The sequence below is a fragment of the Giraffa tippelskirchi genome, chromosome 11, assembly GCF_054371585.1.
Source record: "Giraffa tippelskirchi isolate mGirTip1 chromosome 11, T2T-mGirTip1v1.2.pri, whole genome shotgun sequence".
Classification (NCBI taxonomy): Eukaryota; Metazoa; Chordata; class Mammalia; order Artiodactyla; family Giraffidae; genus Giraffa; species Giraffa tippelskirchi.
This window is the reverse complement of record NC_137285.1, coordinates 100,109,094-100,131,533: the sequence shown is the minus strand read 5'-3', so window position 1 is coordinate 100,131,533 and position 22,440 is coordinate 100,109,094. Positions and strand designations below refer to the sequence as shown.

The 22,440-nt window shown below is 39.3% G+C and overlaps 1 protein-coding gene and 1 long non-coding RNA gene across 2 annotated transcripts in view; one reads left to right on the top strand and one right to left on the bottom strand.

Moving 5' to 3' along the window:
* Positions 1-1,861: 1,861 nt before the first annotated feature.
* On the bottom strand, positions 1,862-17,728 carry LOC145527206 (uncharacterized). Its single transcript, XR_014069574.1, has 2 exons — positions 17,558-17,728; positions 1,862-3,059 (listed from the first exon to the last, which is right to left on the bottom strand). It is a non-coding gene; the product is annotated as an uncharacterized LOC145527206 (long non-coding RNA).
* LOC145527199 (NXPE family member 4-like) overlaps positions 16,465-22,440 on the top strand; it is a 24,749-nt gene continuing 18,773 nt past the window's right edge. The window contains exon 1 of the mRNA XM_081544800.1: positions 16,465-16,549. The gene's annotated coding sequence lies outside the window, so the exon portion shown is untranslated. The remainder of the gene's footprint in view (positions 16,550-22,440) is intronic.

Here is a 22,440-nt window from a genome sequence, read left to right as displayed (position 1 = left end):
TTTTTGCTGGCTTCTTCTTTCCTTTTACTAATGCTCTCGTCTCTTTTTTCTGTATGAAACCAAATATGATAGGGTTTGTGTATCTCATCTCTTCTTGAAGGAGATTGTCCCTCCTTGGAAGTTGGATCATTGGGTTGTCTTGCTACTTGAGTTCTCTGATGTACTCAAGAAAATTACACTTTTGTAGATTATCTGACCTTTTCCCATTGCAAGGATAAGAGTGTTTTTTGCAGCTTGCAACATTTTCTGTAGAAACAGATGTCTTTGTTGACTTTTAAAAATAGTACTTTATTGAGGCATAAAAACATTGCATATAATATAGTTCACTCATTTTGAGTGTACAGTTGAATCCTCTTTCCACATGCACACGCCCATTCACTGCCCCACCTCAATTGCTGTAACTGAGACAGTGTCATAACCCGCAGGAGTGTGTGAGAACATGGACATGACTTGGTAAACATTAGCCAGAGACAAAAGATATTGTGTGCACCTGGGTTCACCTCTCCCTTCAGTCAGTTCAGTTGCTCAGTCATGTCCAACTCTTTGTGACCCCAAGGACTACAGCATGCCAGGCTTCCCTGTCCAGCACCAACTCCTGGAGCTTGCTCAAACTCATATCCATTGAGTCAGTGATGCCATCCCACCATCTCATCCTTTGTCACCCCTTCACCTCCTGCCCTCAATCTCTCCCAGCATCAGGGTCTTTTCAAATGAGTCAGTTCTTTGCATCAGGCGGCCAGAGTATTGGAGTTTCAGGTTCAGCATCAGTCCTTCCAATGAAAATTCAGGACTGATTTCCTTTAGGATCGACTGGTTTGATCTCCTTGCAGTCCAAGGGACTCTCAAGTCTTCTCCAACACCATAGTTCAAAAGCATCAGTTCTTCGGTGCTCAACTTTCCTTTTAGTCCAACTCTCACTCACATCCATACATGACTACTGGAAAAACCATAGCCTTGACTAGATGGACCTTTGTTGGTTAAGTAATGTCTCTGCTTTTTAATATGCTGTCAGGTTGGTCATAGCTTTTTTCCAGGGAGCAAGCATCTTTTAATTTCATGGCTGCAGTCACCATCTGCAGTGATTTTGGAGCCCCCCCAAAATAAAGTCTGTCACTGTTTCCATTGTTTCTCCATCTATTTGCCATGAAGTGATGGGACCAGATGTCATGATCTTCATTTTTTGAATGTTGAGTTTTAAGCCAACTTTTTCACCCTCCTCTTTCACCGTCATCAAGAGGCTCTTTAGTTCTTCTTCGCTTTACTTTGTCCCTCCCTTGGGATCCTCTAATTGTTTCCTCATAGCTGCTTCCCTGCCTCCATTTCAACCTATTTTGCATTTCATAGCTGTGTGCAAATATCATCATAAATCAGTTTTAGAACATGTTCGTCACCCCAAGATGGACTTCCCTGATAGCTCGGTTGGTAAAGAATCCACCTGCAATGCAGGAGATCCTGGTTCAATTCCTGGGTAGGGAAGATCTGCTGGAGAAGGGATAGGCACCCACTCCAGTATTCTTGGGCTTCCCTTGTGGCTCAGCTGGTAAAGAATCTGCCTGCAATGTGGGAGACCTGGGTTTGATCCCTGGATTGGGAAGATCCTCTGGAGAAGGGAAAGGCTACCCACTCCAGTATTCTGGCCTGGAGAATTCCATGGGGTCACAAAGAGTCAGACACGACTGAGCGACTTTCACACATCACCCCAAGATAATCCTTCATGCCAATTTACTCTTAATCCCTATTCTTGTCTCATCTTCATCCCAACCCCAAGCAACTATGGATCTAGTTACTGTCTCTACAGCCTTGCCTTTTTTTAACATTTCAAATTTCATATTGCAAATAGAATCATCAAATACGTGGTCTCTTGTGTCCAAGTCTTTTATTGAGCATACTAGTTTTGAGGTTCATGTGTGTCCTGGCATGTGTTAATAGTTCATTCCTTTTCACTGCTAAATTCTATTTCATTGTACAGCTATACCTCATTTTGTCTATATCATACTCACCAGTTAAAAGACATTCAGGTGTCTCCAATTTGGAAGCCACTATGAATATCGTCACTATGAACATTTTATGTGCAAATCTCTGTGTAGTTCATTGAATTTTTTAGCTATACCTCTTCGTTTTATTATCAGTGGTTGCTCAGCTCTAGTAAGCTATGGTTGGGCCAAAAATGAACCATAGCTTGTAATTTCTAAACAAAAATTTTTGGAACACAGCCCTTCATAGGTTTACATGTGGTTTATGGCCAGTTTTACATTGCACCACAACAGCAAAGTTGAGTACCTTTGACAAGGACACTCTGGCCTACAAAGCCTTAAATATTTACCATATGGCCCTCTGTTGAAAAAAAAATTGTTCAACCTGCTGTCAAGTTTATAATATACATATTTAACTTATGATTCAAATAATATACTACTCCAAAACTAATACAAGAACCATACAACAGTATAATTCTACTACCTCTCACATATTATAAATATTCTGGTCTTGGATTTTTGCTTTTTTATTTTGGTTCTTCATTTCATACAAATGCTATTGGCCTGTTTTCCAGTTTGTTGTTCCCTTCTTCTTCTGAGTCCAAGTCTGTCATAAAACAAATAAATTTTTCAGTTCTGCATTTTTTCTTCATTTTTAACATTTTCATCTTAAGCTCCATCAAAAGAGCTCTTTGAGTTTTTTTTAATAATTTTTATCTCTGGTAAAATTCCTCTGTCTATTACATTGTCCAGTGTTTTCCAATAGAGCCTTTAATATGTTTGCCAAAGTTATGTTAAAGTCTCTATCTAATAACTCCAACAACAGGACCATCTTTGAGTCTTCCTTATGTAACTTGTAATTTTTGACTCTGTGTCAGACATTCCGTATAAACAAATAGTTGATATTGAAGGAAATATTACCACCCCCCAAAGGGCATACTCCTTCTTTCAAGATACTAGAATGCAGGATTGAGTCAACTTAATCTCTCACTGAGATACATCTGGACTTTGTTCAGTTTTAGCTTGATTCAGTTCGTCACTGGTTTTAAAAATTCTGAAGGTAGATTTGCAACAACAAGGATGAACCTGGAGATGGACCAGAGAAAGACAAATAGCATGACATCATTTAAATGCAGAATCAAAAAATGTGATACAAATGAACTTATTTATAAAACAGAAATAGACTCACAGACTTAGAGAACAAACTTATGGTTACTGGGGTAAGGGTAGAGGGAGGGATAAATTGGGTGATTGGGATTGATATATACACACTGCTATATTTAAAATAGATAACCAACAAGGACTGACTGTATAACACAGGGAACACTGCTCAATATTCTGTAATAACTCAAATGTGGAAAGAATTTGAAAAAGAGCAGATACATGTATACAATTGAACCACTCTGCAGTACACCTGAAACTAACACAGTGTCATTAATCAACTGTGTGCTAGGTTGCTTCAGTCATGACCAACTTGTGTGACCCTGTGGACTGTAGTACCCCAAGCTCCTCTGTCCATGGGATTCTCCAGGCAAGAGTACTGAAGTGGGTTGCCATGCTCTCCTCCAGGGGATCTTCCCAACCCAGGGATCGAACTCACATCTCTTATGCCTCCTGCCTTGGTAGGCAGGCTCCTTACCACTAGCACCAGCTGGGAAGCCCAAATCAACTATGTTCCAATATAAAATAAAAACTTAAAAATATTTTGGAAGGCAGGATCAGAGATTCCCTCCAGTAGAACTTAAGTCTGATCAAACATAAGACTCCATAGATCCTTTTAAGCTTAAGAGACCAGGCACCAGCTTTTCAACTCATGATGATAGCTTCTTTGGGTCTTGAGGGATTTTTATTTGCTCTCCAGTCTCACTTTCCACCTCGGTAGATTCCTTGTCTCTAACCTTTGGAAAGTGCTGCGGTACACCAGATGAAAGCAACCCAAAGTGCTTCGAAAAGACTTCTCTTAGGTCTCCCCTGTTTTCTCCCCTCTGGCCGGCCACTTCAATAAATGGTGAAAGCTCAGACTGCTTCAGAGTCAGGTGGCACAGCTCTCCTACCCTGTCCCCAGCTTCAGCAGGACACCGCCTTTCACTTGAAAGACACTGCTTATCTCAAGAGAATTCTCTTAGCCTTACTCTGAAACCTCAAGTGTAATGTAAGTAAGTATGATAAGAGCAGATATCCTTGACTTGCTCCTGATCTTAGAGTGAATGCATTCTATCTTGTTCCATCAATATGGTGTTAATATTGCTTAGTACAGGCAGACAGAAAAAGAGAAATATCATATGACATCCCTTATATATGAAATCTAAAAATAAATGATACCAATGAACTTACTTACAAAACAGAAACAGACTCACAGATTTACAGAATGGAATTATGGTTGCCAGGGGGAAGGATGAGGGGAAGGGATAGTTAGGGAGTTTGGGATGGACATGTACACACTCCTATATTTAAAAGGAATAACCAACAAGGACCTACTGTATAACACATGGAACTCTACTCAATGTGATGTGGCAGCCTGGATGGGAGGGACGTTTGGGGGAGAATGAATACATGTATATGTATGGCTAAGTCCCCTCACTGTTCACCTGAAACTATCACAACATTGTTAATTTGTTATACTCCAATATGAAATAAAAGTTTAAAAAATATTGCTTAGTATAGATGACAGTAACCTTTTTACATGTCAAAATTTATAACATACATCCAAAGAGAACTTGGGAAGAAATTTACTTTGAATGCATTTATTAAAGCAATAAAGTTTTAATTAGGTAAGTCTTGATCTTAAGAAACCAAAAGAGACAATCTCAACAAACAAATCAACAAGGAATCAGAAAGTTTGAGAATCAAACAGCAATAGGAAGTGTGTGGTTTCATCCTGACACCAAACACATGTCATTTATTCACATACCAATCTATTCTCCAACTAGTTGTCCAACAATTCAGTTCAATTCTAACATTAATTGTCCAGAGGTAGCACAGACTCCACAGGTTAAAAGTTCAGTCTCACAAGGCAGCCCCACATCACACACTAGTTGAAAGTCCCAGGGGCCACTTGTACTTCTGATCAACCAGCTAGAAATATGGATTCCCACAACCCTTTCTTCAGGCTTGCTCACTTACTAGAATGACTCACAGAACTCAGGAGAGCATTTTATTTAGTATTGCCTGTTTATTATAAAGGATGCATCTAAGGAACCATCAAATGATAGAGATGCATGGGGCAAGATATGGGGGTGGGGGGAGGCCAGAGTTTCTGCGTCTGGTCTGGGCACATCATCCTCCCAGCACCCTGATGTGTTCACCAACCCAGAAGGTCTTCAAATCTTGCTGGTAAATCTCCAGCCACACTTGCCTCCCCAGGGGTTGGGAGATGGGACTAAAAGTTCCCACCTTTAATCCTGTGTTTGGTCTTTCTGATGACCAGCCCCCAGTCTAAGTCAAGTCACCTCATTAACTTAAACTCAGCTGAGGTCTAAAGGGGCTCATTATGAATAACAAAACACACTCCTATCACTCAAAAATAATGTAAGAGTTTTAAGAGCTTTGTGTCAAAAACCAGGGACAAAAGCCAAATATACTTTTTATTACACCACAAGGAGTACTGACACAACTAAAATCTAGTCTCTGAAAAGACAAGTCTCTTAAAGCCTGATTGAGAGAGTCTTAATGAACAAAATAGAGAATGAGAATAAGTATATATACTCTAGAAGCTAACAGAAAGAATGATATAAAGCTGATGGACCAAGAAATTCAAAAACTAAAAGAAATGAAGCATTTCTGAAAAAATAAAATGCCAAATTAGTTTAATAAGAAAAAGGAAACTCAGAGTGGTAAGCATTAAGGAAATAGAAATGGTCATTAAAGACTTCTCCTTGAAATAAGCACTGGATTTAGATGGTTTTACAAGAGTCGGTGGTTGAACTTTTATGGAAGAGATACCCTATGTTATGTAAGTTTTTCCAGAAAATAAAGGGATAGCCTACAATTCATTCTATGAAATCTTATGTCAAAGCTGATAAAGACAACAATCAGAAAAAATTACAGGCTCATTTAACTTAGGAATATAGATATGAAAGTCCTAAGTGGAACATTAGTCACCTAAATCTAACTGTGTATAACATAAATACAATACCTATCTTAGTGATCAGTAACCATTCGGATTATGAGAACCCAATTAAAATAAGAGCTTATTTGATATCAATATTTCCACTTACATGGCCTCATGTTTGTTTTATAAGGGTCATTTTTGACTTAGGGCACCTTGCCAGCAGGGGCACCCTATGAAATGAGACCCACCATGTAGCCTAGCTTTGCAGGTCTGCTATTGCTGCCTTTCCTCTTAGGGAACATGAGCTGATTTACAACACTAATAATCTAAGATTTAATGCCCCTTTTTTATCAACTGTTGCAGTGAGTGTGGTATAAATTTGCTTTGTTTCCATCAAGTTCTTTTGCTCTATTTTTTCTTCCTGAATTTTGTTCTTTACCCTAAAGACTGCATCACACAAGCATCATATACAACACATCTTTGTGAGCATAGTCTTAGAGTAAGATGTGTCATTGCTTAAAAAGAAAACTCCTTAATGAGAGAAGATAAGACTTATCATACAATGTGATTAACAAAGAAAAATGCTTTGGCAGGTTGTGTTCTCAAAAATCATTTTAAAGTAATTGTGCTTGAAGTAATTGCGCTTATTTTAATGGTATTTAAAATAATAATGGGGTTTTTATAGTAGAAATAGATGTTATTTTGATGCTGAGATTACTTAAAATATTTTCCTATTGAAATTAATAGTAATCATATTTGACTTGATAAGAATTCACCTTTATAACTCAGATTTTTCAAAAACAGATATACTCCTCTTATAAGGTGAAGTAATCTTAACCTCATGACCAAATTAGATTTATCTCAGGAATGCCACTATCTTTTAAAAATAGAAAATCTGTAAATGTAATTAATGAAATCCATTAAGAAAAAAAATTAATGTTTATTTTCATAGGTGCACGAAAGTATTTGATAAAGTTATTTAGATTCATTTATAAGAGATATTTATTTTTAAAACTCCAAAAAATGAGAAATAGAAGGGAGCATTCACTTTTTAAAAAAACTTTATTGGAGTATGTTTGATTTACAATGTTGTGTTAGTTTCAGGTGTACGGCAAAGTAAATCAGTTATACATATATATACATCCACTTTTTTTTTTTAGATTCTTTTCCCATGTAGGCCATTACAGAGTAATGAATAGAGTTTCCTATTCTATATAGCAGGTCCTTATTAGTTATCTATTTTATATATAGTAGTATGTATATGTCAATCCCAATCTCCCTGTTTATCCCTCCCCCTTGTATCCCCTGGTAACCATTAGATTGTTTAAATGGTTATCTGGAATTTGCATGATGTAGGATAGGACTCTTATTATATAATGAATTCCTTTGTTTTCAGGACAAGAAGTTGTTCATTAAATTGTGTATCATGTTCATCAACTTGTAATGACAACTCTGCTATTTTTCAAGGTTTCTTAGCAGGTTGATTTATGGGCTTTTTATTCTATCTCAGTTATCATTCTGTTTATAGATGTGCAAATACCAGTTCAGTTCAGTCGCTCAGTCACGTCCAACTCTTTGCGACCCCGTGAATTGCAGCACGTCAGGCCTCCCTGTCCATCACCAACTCCTGGAGCCTACCCAAACTCGTGTCTATTGAGTTGGTGATGCCATCCAACCATCTCATCCTCCGTCGTCGCCTTCTCTTCCTGCCCTCAATCTTTCCCAGCATCAGGGTCTTTTCAAATGAGTCAGTTCTTTGCATCAAGTGGCCAAAGTATTGGAGATTCAGCTTCAACATCAGTCCTTCCAATGAACACCCAGGACTGATTTCCTTTAGGATGGACTGGTTGGATCTCCTTGCTGTCCAAGCGACTCTCAAGAGTCTTCTCCAACACCACAGTTCAAAAGCATCAATTCTTCGGCATTCAGCTTTCTTTATAGTCCAACTCTTGCATCCATACATGACCACTGGAAAAACCATAGCCTTGACTAGATGGACCTTTGTCGACAAAGTAATGTCTCTGCTTTTTAATATGCTATCTATATTGGTCATAACTTTCCTTCCAAGGAATAAGCGCCTTTTAATTTCATGGCTGCAATCACCATCTGCAGTGATTTTGAAGCCCAGAAAAATAAAGTCAGCCACTGTTTCCACTGTTTCCCCACCTATTTGCCATGAAGTGATAGGACCGGATGCTATAATCTTAGTTTTCTGAATGTTGAGCTTTAAGGCAACTTTTTCACTCTCCTCTTTCACTTTCATCAAGAGGCTCTTTAATTCTTCTACACTTTCTGCCATAAGGGTGGTGTCATCTGCATATCTGAGGTTATTGATATTTCTCCTGGCAATCTTGATTCCAGCTTGTGCTTCCTCCAGCCCAGCATTTCTCATGATGTACTCTGCGTATAAGTTAAATAAGCAGGGTGACAATATACAGCCTTGACATACTCCTTTTCCTATTTGGAACCAGTCTGTTGTTCCATGTCCAGTTCTAACTGTTGCTTCCTAACCTGCATACAGGTTTCTCAAGAGACAGGTCAGGTGGTCTGGTATTCCCATCTCTTTCAGAATTTTCCACAGTTTATTGTGATCCTCACAGTCAAAGGCTTTGGCATAGTCAATAAAGCAGAAATAGATGTTTTTCTGGAACTCTTTTGCTTTTTTGATGATCCAGCAGATGTTGGCAATTTGATCTCTGGTTCCTCTGCCTTTTCTGAAACCAGCATGAACATCTGGAAGTTCACGGGTCACGTATTGCTGAAGCCTGGCTTGGAGAATTTTGAGCATTATTTTACTAGCGTATGAGATGAATGCAATTGTGCAGTAGTTTGAGCATTCTTTGGCATTGCCTTTCTTTGGGATTGGAATGAAAACTGACCTTTAACAGTCCTGTGGCCACTGCTGAGTTTCCAAATTTGAAGACATATTGAATGCAGCACTTTCACAGCATCATCTTTTAGGACTTGATATAGCTCAACTGGAATTCCATCACCTCCATTAGCTTTGTTCGTAGTGATGCTTTCTAAGGCCCACTTGACTTCGCATTCCAGGATGTCTGGCTGTAGGTGAGTGATTACACCGTTGTAATTAACTGGGTCGTGAAGATCTTTTTTGTACAGTTCTTCTATGTATTCTTGCCACCTCTTCTTAACATCTTCTGCTTCTGTCAGGTCCATACCATTTCTGTCCTTTATTGAGCCCATCTTTGCATGAAATGTTCTCTTGGTATCTCTAATTTTCTTGAAGAGATCTCTGGTCTTTCCCATTCTATTGTTTTCCTCTATTTCTTTGCACTGATCACTGAGGAAGGCTTTCTTATCTCTCCTTGCTATTCTTTGGAACTCTGCATTCAAATGGGTATATCTTTCCTTTTCTTCTTTGCTTTTCACTTCTCTTCTTTTCTCAGCTATTTATAAGGCCTCCTCAGACAGCCATTTTGCTTTTTTGCATTTCTTTTCCATGGGGATGGTCTTGATCCCTGTCTCCTGTACAATGTCACGAACCTCTGTCCATAGTTCATCAGGGACTCTGTCTATCAGATCTAGTCCCTTAAATCTATTGCTCACTTCTATTGTATAATCATAAAGGATTCGATTTAGGTCATACCTGAATGGTTTAGTGGTTTTCTCCACTTTCTTCAATTTAAGTCTGAATTTGGCAATAAGGAGTTCACGATCTGAGCCACAGTCCGCTCCTAGTCTTGTTTTTTTTTTTTTTTCTTTTTTTTTTTTTTTTATAAATTTATTTATTTTAGTTGGGGGCTAATTACTTTACAATATTGTAATAGTTTTTGCCATACATTGACATGAATCAGCCATGGGTTTACATGTGTTCCCCTTCCCGGACCCCCCACCCACCTCCCTCCCCATCCCATCCTTCTGGATCATCCCATTGCCCCGGCCCTGAGCCCTTGTCACATGCATCGAACATGGAATGGTGCTCTGTTTCACATATGACAATACACATGTCTCAATGCCATTCTCCCAGAACGTCCCACCCTCACCTTCTCCCTCAGAGTCCATAAAATTGTTCTATGCATCTGTGTCTCTTATTCTGTCTCGCATATAGGGTTATCGTTACCATCTTTCAAATTCCATATATATGCATTAGTATACTGTATTGTTGTTTTTCTTTCTGGCTTACTTCACTCTGTATAATGGGCTCCAGTTTCATCCATCTCAGTAGCACCGATTCAAATGTATTTTTTTTAATGGCTGAGTAATATTCCATTGTGTATATGTACCACAGCTTCCTTATCCATTCGTCTGCTGATGGACATCTAGGTTGCTTCCATGTCCTGGCTATTGTAAACAGTGCTGCGATGAACATTGGGGTACACGCGTCTCTTTCAATTCTGGTTTCCTCGGTGTAAATGCCCAGCAGTGGGATTGCTGGGTCATATGGCAGTTCTATTCCCAGTTTTTTAAGGAATCTCCACACTGTTCTCCATAGTGGCTGTACTAGTTTGCATTCCCACCAACAGTGTAAGAGGGTTCCCTTTTCTCCACACCCTCTCCAGCATTTATTGCTTGTAGACTTTTGGATAGCAGCCATTCTGACTGGTGTGAAATGATACCTCATTGTGGTTTTGATTTGCATTTCTCTAATAATGAGTGATGTTGAGCATCTTTTCATGTGTTTGTTAGCCATCTGTATGTCTTCTTTGGAGAAATGTCTGTTTAGTTCTTTGGCCCATTTTTTGATCGGGTCGTTTATTTTTCGGGAATACAGCTGCAGAAGTTGCTTGTATATTTTTGAGATTAATTGTTTGTCTGTTGCTTCATTTGCTATTATTTTCTCCCATTCTGAAGGCTGTCTTTTCACCTTGTTTATAGTTTCCTTTGTTGTGCAAAAGCTTTTAATTTTAATTAGGTCCCATTTGTTTATTTTTGCTTTTATTTCCAATATTCTGGGAGGTGGGTCATGGAGGATCCTGCTGTGATTTATGTCGGAGAGTGTTTTGCCTATGTTTTCCTCTAGGAGTTTTATTGTTTCTGGTCTTACGTTTAGATCTTTAATCCATTTTGAGTTTATTTTTGTGTACGGTGTTAGGAAGTGTTCTAGTTTCATTCTTTTACAAGTGGTTGACCAGTTTTCCCAGCACCACTTGTTAAAGAGATTGTCTTTTCTCCATTGTATATTCTTGCCTCCTCTGTCGAAGATAAGGTGTCCATATGTGCGTGGGTTTATCTCTGGGCTTTCTATTTTGTTCCATTGATCTATATTTCTATCTTTGTGCCAATACCATACTGTCTTGATGACTGTGGCTTTGTAGTAGAGCCTGAAGTCAGGCAGGTTGATTCCTCCAGTTCCATTCTTCTTCCTCAAGATTGCTTTGGCTATTCGAGGTTTCTTATATTTCCATACAAATTGTGAGATGATTTGTTCTAGTTCTGTGAAAAATACCATTGGTAGCTTGATAGGGATTGCATTGAATCTGTAGATTGCTTTGGGTAGAATACTCATTTTCACTATATTAATTCTTCCAATCCATGAACACGGTATATTTCTCCATCTGTTTGTGTCCTCTTTGATTTCTTTCATCAGTGTTTTATAGTTTTCTATATATAAGTCTTTTGTTTCTTTAGGTAGATATATTCCTAAGTATTTTATTCTTTTTGATGCAGTGGTGAATGGTATTGTTTCCTTAATTTCTCTTTCTGTTTTCTCAATATTGGAGTATAGGAATGCAAGGGATTTCTGTGTGTTAATTTTATATCCTGCAACTTTACTATATTCATTGATCAACTCTAGTAATTTTCTAGTAGAGTCTTTAGGGTTTTCTATGTAGAGGATCATGTCATCTGCAAACAGTGAGAGTTTTACTTCTTCTTTTCCTATTTGTATTCCTTTTATTTCTTTTTCAGCTCTGATTGCTGTGGCCAAAACTTCCAAAACTATGTTGAATAGTAGTGGTGAAAGTGGGCATCCTTGCCTTGTTCCTGACTTTAGGGGAAATGCTTTCAATTTTTCACCATTGAGGATAATGTTTGCTGTGGGTTTGTCATATATAGCTTTTATTATGTTGAGATATGTTCCTTCTATTCCTGCTTTCTGGAGGGTTTTAATCATAAATGGATGCTGAATTTTGTCAAAGGCTTTTTCTGCATCTATTGAGATAACCATATGGTTTTTTTCTTTCAATTTGTTAATGTGGTGTATTACATTGATTGATTTGCGGATGTTAAAAAAACCTTGCATTCCTGGGATAAAGCCCACTTGGTCATGATGTATGATCTTTTTAATATGATGTTGGATTCTGTTTGCTAGAATTTTATTAAGGATTTTTGCTTCTATGTTCATCAGTGATATTGGCCTGTAGTTTTCCTTTTTTGTGACATCTTTGTCTGGTTTTGGAATTAGGGTGATGGTGGCCTCGTAGAATGAGTTTGGAAGTTTACCATCTTCTGCAATTTTCTGGAAGAGTTTGAGTAGGATAGGTGTTAGCTCTTCTCTAAATTTTTGGTAGAATTCCACTGTGAAGCCGTCTGGTCCTGGGCTTTTGTTTGCTGGAAGATTTCTGATTACAGTTTCGATTTCCGTGCTTGTGATGGGTCTGTTAAGATCTTCTATTTCTTCCTGGTTCAGTTTTGGAAAGTTATACTTTTCTAAGAATTTGTCCATTTCTTCCAAGTTGTCCATTTTATTGGCATATAGCTGTTGGTAGTAGTCTCTTATGATCCTTTGTATTTCTGTGGAGTCTGTTGTGATCTCTCCATTTTCATTTCTAATTTTGTTGATCTGATTCTTCTCCCTTTGTTTCTTGATGAGTCTGGCTAATGGCTTATCAATTTTGTTTATCTTCTCGAAAAACCAGCTTTTAGTTTTGTTGATTTTTGCTATGGTCTCTTTTGTTTCTTTTGCATTTATTTCTGCCCTAATTTTTAAGATTTCTTTCCTTCTACTGACCCTGGGGTTTTTCATTTCTTCCTTCTCTAGTTGCTTTAGGTGTAGAGTTAGTTGGTTTATTTGATTTTTTTCTTGTTTCTTGAGGTACGCCTGTATTGCTATGAACCTTCCCCTTAGTATTGCTTTTACAGTGTCCCATAGGTTTTGGGTTGTTGTGCTTTCATTTTCATTCGTTTCTATGCATAATTTTATTTCTTTTTTGATTTCTTCTGTGATTTGTTGGTTATTCAGAAGTGTGTTGTTTAGCCTCCATATGTTGGAACTTTTAATAGTTTTTTTCCTGTAATTGAGGTCTAATCTTACTGCATTGTGGTCAGAAAAGATGGCTGGGATGATTTCAATTTTTTTGAATTTACCAAGGCTAGATTTATGGCCCAGGATGTGATCTATCCTGGAGAAAGTTCCATGTGCACTTGAGAAAAAGGTAAAATTGATTGTTTTGGGGTGGAAACTCCTGTAAATATCAATTAAATCTAATTTGTCTATTGTATCATTTAAAGTTTGTGTTTCCTTGTTAATTTTCTGTTTAGTTGATCTATCCATATGCGTGAGTGGAGTATTAAAGTCTCCCACTATTATTGTGTTATTGTTAATTTCCCCTTTCATACTTGTTAGTATTTGCCTTATATATTGTGGTGCTCCTATGTTGGGTGCATATATATTTATGATTGTTACGTCTTCTTCTTGAATTGATCCTTTGATCTTTATGTAGTGTCCTTCTTTGTCCCTTTTCACATCCTTTATTTTAAAGTCTATTTTATCTGAAATGAGTATTGCGACTCCTGCTTTCTTTTGGTCTCCGTTTGCATGGAATATGTTTTTCCATCCTTTCACTTTCAGCCTGTGTGTGTCCCTAGTTTTGAGGTGGGTCTCTTGTAGACAGCATATATAGGGGTCTTGTTTTTGTATCCATTCAGCAACCCTTTGTCTTTTGGTTGGGGCATTCAACCCATTTACATTTAAGGTAATTATTGATAAGTATGATCCCGTTGCCATTTACTTTGTTGTTTTGAGTTCGTGTTGAAACATCCTTTCTGTGTTTCCTGTTTAGAGAAGATCCTTTAGCATTTGCTGGAGAGCTGGTTTGGTGGTGCTGAATTCCCTCAGCTCTTGCTTGTCTGTAAAGCTTTTGAATTCTCCTTCATATCTGAATGAGATCCTTGCTGGGTACAGTAATCTGGGTTGTAGATTATTCTCTTTCATTACTTTAAGTATGTCCTGCCATTCCCTTCTAGCCTGAAGGGTTTCTATTGAAAGATCAGCTGTTATCCTTATGGGGATCCCCTTGTGTGTTATTTGTTGTTTTTCCCTTGCTGCTTTTAATATTTGTTCTTTGTGTTTGATCTTTGTTAATTTGATTAATATGTGTCTTGGGGTGTTTCGCCTTGGGTTTATCCTGTTTGGAACTCTCTGGGTTTCTTGGACTTCTGTGACTATTTCTTTCCTCAATTTAGGGAAATTCTCAACTATCATCTCCTCGAGTATTTTTTCATGGCCTTTCCTTTTATCTTCTTCTTCTGGGACTCCTATGATTCGAATGTTGGGGCGTTTCATATTGTCCCAGAGGTCCCGGAGGTTTTCCTCATTTCTTTTGATTCTTTTTTCTTTTTTCCTCTCTGCTTCGTTTATTTCCATCATTCTATCTTCTACCTCACTTATCCTATCTTCTGCCTCCGTTATTCTACTGTTGGTTCCCTCCAGAGTGTCTTTTATCTCCTTTATTTCATTATTCATTCTATATTGATTCCTTTTTATTTCTTCTAAGTCCTTGATAAACATTTCTTGCATCTTCTCAATCTTTGTCTCCAGGCTATTTATCTGTAACTCCATTTTGCTTTCAAGATTTTGGATCATTTTTATTATCCTTATTCTAAATTCTTTTTCAGATAGATTCCCTATCTCCTCCTCTTTTGTTTGGCTTTGTGGGCATTTCTCATTTTCCTTTACTTGCTGAGTATTTCTCTGCCTTTTCATCTTGTTTAGATTGCTGTGTTAGGCGTGGCCCTTCTGTATTCTGGTAGTATGAAGTTCCTCTTTGTTGTGGAGGTTCCTCACTGCGGTTGGGGTTGGACAGGTGGCTTGTCAAGGTTTCCTGGTTGGGGGAGCTTGTGTCGGTGTTCTGGTGGGTGGAGCTGGATTTCTGCTCTCTAGAGTGTAATGGAGTGACCAGTATTAATTTTTGAGATGTCTATGGATTTGGTGTGCCTCTGGGCAGCCTGTATATTGATGCTCAGGTCTATGTTCCTGCGTTGCTGGAGAATTTGTGTGGTATGTCTTGCTCTGGAACTTATTGTCTCTTGGGTGGAGCTTGGTTTCAGTGAATTTATGGAAGCTATTGGATGGTCTCTTATTAATTAATGTTTCCCCTGGCTTTCAGTCTTATTCTTGCAGTAGCCTCAAGACTTCTCCTTCCATACAGCCTCAATAATAAAACTTTTAGGTTAATGGTGAAAAGATTCTCCACAGTGAGGGATACCCAGAAAGGTTCACTGAGTTACATGGAGAGATGAGGTGGGGGGGGGTGGGTTGAGGTGACCAGGAGGGGAAGAGGGGAATTCAAATGTGGAGAGAGCAATCTAGCCAGTAAGCACTTCCCTCTGTGCTTTCCACAGTTTGGAACCCTCAGAGTGATTCACAGAGATACATAGAGAGGGGGGAGGAAGGTAATAGAGGTGAGCATGAGTAGAAAGGGAGGAATTAAGAGGGGAGAGAGAGATCTGGGCAGTATCCTGTTCCTGAAGTGTTCTCCGGTACCCAGAACACCCTCAGAGATTCACAGAATTGGGTTGAGAAGAGAAGGAGGAGGGTGGGAGATAGAGGTTCCCTGGGGGAGAAGGAAGAGCATCAATAGGGGGAGAGAGTGATCAGGCCAGTGATCACACTCCTGAGTAAAAATGGGTCCTAAAGATTGGGTTCTTAAATGTACAAAGTTGATATCAAATATGTAAAACAAAGATTAAAAATCTAGAGTAGAGGTTAGACTCTTATAAAACTTACAATCTAAAAAAAAAGAAAAAAGGAAACAGTGTAAAAAGAAAAAAAACAGTAAAAGAGTAAAAAAAGAAACAGTAAAAAAATGTAGAACAGGAAAAAAAACATTAAAAAAAAGAAAACACAAAAGGTATAAGATATATGTATGTAGTTTGCTTCAAAAATAGGGTTGTTTTTTTTTTTGCAAGTTAATAGTGGGTTATGAAAATGAAAGTTAAAGGTGTAATAGAGGACTTGAAGAAAAAGGAAAGAAGAGAAAAAAAAATTTTTTTTAATTAAAAAAAAAAAAATAATAATAGTAAAAAATATATATATCCCGGACTTTCTCTGGAGCTGTTGTGAGCAGTGTGGGATCTGCTCAGTTTTAGATAGATCCTTATTCCTGCTTATACTTTTCAAGATCTATAGGTCCTTTTTAATGCAGTCGGTATTAACTACAGGGATCTTAATCTGTTGGTCTGTCCCTTCGAAAGCGCTTCCCTCTGTTTATTTGGCTTCTGTTTGGAGATCTCTTCAGTATCTAATTTCCGCCCTGCAACAAAGCGGTGGAGGTGATCTCTTTAGGTTCGCTTGTTCAATCGTGCTGTGGGGAGGAAGGAACACTGCAATTCTGGCGTGTGTGTGGTAAGCTCGCAGTGTCTCGGCCGCACTGGGTTCGCCCCCGCTCACGGCGTGTGTGCTTTCCCCGTCTACCCTGCTCAGGCTTCAGGTTACTCGGCCGGGGAGCGGGCCCTGAGCTGCGTGCACTTCCCAGGTCTAAGCCGCTCAGGTTCAGGCTCCCGGTTACTCCACAAAGGCGCAGACTCGGTTTCGCCCGCGGCTTGTGCCGTTCCCGGTCGGAGCTGCCCAGGCGGCCAGAAGTTTGGCGAGGGCGCTGTCCCCTGTTGGGGCGGTGCGGCTTATCACCACCCTGGTCCCCGCCTCGGTTTACGGGCGCGCCCGGCTCCGGTGTGCTTTGTGTCGGTTCTGGGGAGCTGGTCTCTGGCTGCGACCCTCCCGGCGGCTGTCGACCCTCCGGGATCTCAGGCAGTCTTTGCTTAGAAACTGGGAGCCTGTTTGCAGTTTGGTAGGGGGTGCCCTCTCTGGAGCCGAGTTTGCCCCTTTCCGGCTCTGGCGGGCCCCGCCTGCCCGCTGTGTCCGGCGGGGGATGGGGCGGTCCGCAGCCGGCTAGCTCTCCTCTGGTATCGCTCAGTCCTTTGTTCTGTGAGCGGGCCGGCAGTGCCTTAGAGTTGGGCTTTTCGCGGGATAGTTCTCTCTCTCTCGCTGTCCCACAGTTTAGGTTACTATCTCACGTTAGCTCCCTCAGATCGCCCTCGGGGCACTCGGGCCCGGTCCTTACCTTAGGCAATGCCGCCCGCTCCTCTCCGTTCAGCCCCCACTTGCTGGTGGCGGATGATGCGAGCGTCTGAGGTTCTTTGCTGGGAGTTGCTTTAGGCACGTAATCTGTGGATTTTATTTATTTTTTCCTCCCAGTTACATTGCCCTCTGAGATAAAAAATCCTCCCCCACACCCGCCGGTGAGAGGGTTTCCTGGTGCTTGGAAATTCCTCCTCTTTTACGACTCCCTCCCCGGGACGGGTCTCCGTCCCTAACTCTTTTGTCTCTCTTTTTATCTTTTATAATTTCTCCTACCTCTTTTGAAGATAATGCGCAGTTTTTGTGAAAGCCTGACGTCCTCAGCCAGCCTTCAGAAGTAGTTTTGTGAAGTTTGGTCAGCGTTCAGATGTTCTTTCGATAAATTTGTAGAGGAGAGAGTGGTCTCTCCGTCCTATTCCTCCGCCATCTTAGCCCCACCTCCCCCTAGTCTTGTTTTTGCTGACTGTATAGAGCTTCTCCATCTTGGGCTGCAAAGAATGTAATCAATCTGATTTCAGTGTTGGCCATCTGGTGCAAATACCAGACTATCTTAATTTCAATTGCTTTTTAATAAACTGATATCTGGTAGGGTAGGCCCTTTATTTTGAGCTGCTTCTGCTGACTTGGTTACTTATTTTGGGCTGTTGCTCTTCCATATGATAATTAGAGTCAGCTGTTAGAGATCTGACAAAAGTGGGGGAGAGTTGCAATTGACATGACATTAAACTTTTGAATTCATAAACATGACATACATTTCATTTATTCAGATCTTCTTTGATGTCCTTCAGTATTTTATAATGCTACCATAAAAATGTTTTATGTCCCATGTTAATTTCAGATGCTAATGCAAATGGAAATTTTTACTATTATATATTTAATTGGTCATTATTACTGCTTAGAAAGCAATTGATTTTTTTATGTTGATTAGTTTCCTAGGGGCTGCCATAACAAAGTGTAATAAACTATGTAGCTAAAACCACATGCATTTATTTGGTCACAAAGGCAAGAAGTCTGAAATCAAGGTGTCAGCACAATGACACCCTCTCTGAAGACTCCAGGAAAAAATCCTGGCTCGCCTATCTCAGTTTCCAGTGACCCCAGGCGTTGCTTGGCTTGTGACAGCATGACTCCAATCTCTGCCTCCATCTCCACCTGGCATTTTTGTCTCTGTGTCCTCTTGATTTTCACAGGGACATCAGTCACTGAATTTAGGGTCTAACCTAAACTGAGAATGACTCCATCTTGAGATCCTTACTAGTTATATCTACAAGGACTCTCCTTCCAGATAAGGTCACAATCTGAGGGGCCAGGTGGACTTGAATTTTGGGTGGGCACTATTCAACTCACAATCTTATATCAAACAACTTGATCAAACTTTCTTATTATTTCTAATAGTTTGCAGCTTGTCTATGTGGTCTTGTATGTCATCAAACAGAAAATTTTCTCATCTTCTGTCATTCCCCTCCAAATACCCAACCCCACCTTAGGTCTTCTTACTTTTGTTACAACTCCAGGACAATATTGAACAAAAGTTGTAATGACAAGCAACTTTAATTTGTTCCTAACTTTAGCAAGAATTCATCTAAGATTTCACAGATAAGTGTAATGTACTTGATGCAGGTCTTTAATAAATATCCTGTGTTATACTAATTGTTTCCTTCAATTTCTAGTTTGCTGAGAAGTTGCTTTTATATTGTTTTGTTTTTAAGTTATGAATGAGTGCTGCATTTTGTTGGCTTTTCTTTTTAACATCAGTTGAAATGATCACATTTTTTAATCTAAATGTTAATGTGGTTGTCAGGGAGGAAAAAATTGTTCCTCTGTCCTCCCATGTTCAGCAGCTGGAGAGTCCTTTATAGTTTATCTTTTTCTCTTGATCAAATTTACTAGAAAGTTGCTTGTTTTTAGTTTTGTTCTAAGAATTAGCTTTTTATTCTGTTGATCATTTCTATCATTTCTTTGTTTCACTTCCTGTAGTATCTTGCTTCTATATTTATGATTTCCTTACTTCTACTTTTTTCAGGTTTACTATGTTCCTTTTTGTCTGTTCTTGACTTGGATCTCTAACTCATTTAGTGTTAATTCTTATCGCTATTTAGTAGCTGCATCTACAGTTAGATATTTCCCCCTTAGTACAGCTTGGTGGCTTTCTATAACATTTGATATAAAGTATCTTCATTGTTATTTACTTTTAAATATATTGTGATTTCATTGTGCTTTATGTATAAATGATGACTTTAAACATTATTGAGATTTCCCTTGTGACCCAGTAATTTTGATTTTCACATGTACTTAAAAATAAAGACTTTGACTGTGTGGATCACAATAAACTGTGGAAAATTCTGAAAGAGATGGGAATACCAGACCACCTGACCTGTCTCTTGAGAAACCTGTATACAGATCAGGAAGCAACATCTAGAACTGGACATGGAGCAACAGACTGGTTCCAAATAGGAAAAGGAGTACGTCAAGGCTCTATATTGTCACCCTGCTTATTTAACTTATATGCAGAATACATCATGAGAAACACTGGGCTGGAGGAAGCACAAGCTGGAATCAAGATTGCTGGGAGAAATATCAACAACCTCAGATATGCAGATGACACCATGCTTATGGCAGAAAGTGAAGAAGAACTAAAAAGCCTCTTGATGAAAGTGAAAGAAGAGAGTGAAAATGTTGGCTTAAAGCTCAACATTCAGAAAACTAAGATCATGGCATCTGGTCCCATCACTTCATGGGAAATAGATGGGGAAACAGTGGAAACAGTGTCTGATTTTATTTTTTTGGACTTCAAAATCACTGCAGATGGTGATTGCAGCCATGAAATTAAAAGATGCTTACTCCTTAGAAGGAAAGTTATGACCAATATAGATAGCATATTAAAAAGCAGAGACATTACTTTGTCAACAAAGGTCTGTCTAGTCAAGGCTATGGTTTTTCCAGTGGTCGTGTATGGATGCGAGAGTTGGACTATAAAGAAAGCTGAGTGCCAAAGAAGTGATGCTTTTGAACTGTGGTGTTGGAAAAGACTCTTGAGAGTCCCTTGGACTGCAAGGAGATCCAACCAGTCCATCCTAAAGGAGATCAGTCCTGGGTGTTCATTGGAAGGACTGATATTGAAGCTGAAACTCCAATACTTTGGCCACCTCATGCAAAGAGTTGACTCACTGGAAAAGACCCTGATGCTGGGAAGGATTGAGGGCAGGAGGAGAAGGGGACGACAGAGGATGAGACGGCTGGATGGCATCACCAACTCGATGGACATGAGTTTGGGTAAACTCTGGGAGTTGGTGATGGACAGGGAGGCCTGGCGTGCTGCGGTTCATGGGGTTGCAGAGTTGGACACGACTGAGCAACTGAACTAAAAATAGTGTAGTATCTCTGTTTCCTTAGTTTTTACCCTACTTTTCTGGGATTCTTATTAAGTATTGATATTGACATTTTTACTTCTTTGCTCCATATCTTTTAACTTGTCTTTCACATTCTTTCAACTCCTTCTTGATGATTTCTGGAGAGTTCTTCAACCTGATCTTTAAATTGACCTGCCAGTTTACTAATTTGATTTTTGTATACATTCTGCTCTTTCACTCAATTATTATTTATTTTGGTTATTATATATTTTAATTAAAATGTCTATATATTTTAGATCAAGACTCTTCCACTCATTCTTCTTAATGACTGCTCATTTCTGCTTCACAGTCAGGCAACTGGTATCTCTTCTTTCTCTCTCTCGAATGATATTTATTATGCTTAATTCTAATTCTTGCTCCTTGTGACCCATTACTTTTCTCCTTTTTTTATATAGGGATTGTGCTCTTCAGACGTCTCATTATTTTTTCCTGTGAGGTCACATTTCCCTGGGATTATTGGTATCAACAACCATGTCTTCCTAGGAGAACAGGCCAAATTCCATGCCTTAGCTTGTGCCATTGGCAGTGAATTTGCAGGGGTTCTTAGAAGGGTTCTTTAGTGCTAAGAGCTTGTTTTGATCTGTCCTCAATAATTTCCCTTTCTGTTACTCACACATCCAACCCTCAGTGGCTTTTCTGTAACTCCACCCAAGTGCCATTGTCCCAAGGGCTGTGATCCACCTGTGATGTAGTCAGGGATTTGGAAACATGTGAGGGGAATTCAGGGGTTGCTCTAATGACACTTGTTACCACAGGTGTTTAAGGCAAGGGACTGGGGATACTACGCATGCATTATTGTAATACATAGGAAAATCCCACACAATGAAGTACTGCCCGAAACAAAATGACAGGCGTGCCCCCATAGCGATGGGAAGAGGTTGAAGTTTAGGACTAGCTCATTCGTTTGCACAAGCATGTTTCACCTCTCTGCAGACATCAGGGTCCCCTAGTGGTGCCGGATGTTACTACACTGCCTCCGCATCAGGTGCCGGGAGAAGTTGCTATTACTCGGCCCTGCAGCGACAAGATGGCAATCTATGTTCTAAGCAGGGCCTTGTAAGGAAATTAAAAGGAGTCAGAACGCTCACCTGAATCTTTACCCTGTCCATAGCTTCCAGCTTTTTTCTGCCCTAGGTTTGCTTCCTCTCCCTAGACCTTCACCTCCATCAGGCACATCAGAACCCAAATCCTAGGGCTATCTCACAGTTTTCATTAATATCTGAAATAGACCACCTCCTCTCACTTCTATGGCATCTCCAGCGCTGAATCAAGTGAGAGACTCAACATTCTCTGTTAGTACCCCATCTTCCTAACTCACAGGAACACTGATTATTAACAATGTGGCGGGGGGAGCACCTAGAAACCTAATTTTGAAAAGTGAAAGCAACAAAAGGAGAGTTATCCCAGCAGATAAGATGTCTGCATCTTTATATTTGTATAGAGCCATGTTTTTCTACAAGAAAAAAAGCAAAATATACCTCAAAGAATAACATTTACAAATGAAAAATAGACCAAACAGGATGAAGAGCCCCGAAATATACCAGGTATAGGTGGCAATGTGGAATGATAGAAGCAGCAGCAACAATCTGTGTGAACATGATAGACTATTTGGTAAGTCATTTAGTAGATGACACGGGAGGGAATGAACCATTTCATGGAAGAATATATTATTTTCTCCACTTGAAAAAGATTTTTAAACTTTTAATTTTGAAATAATTTTATAATTACAGAAAAGTTTAAAAATAATAC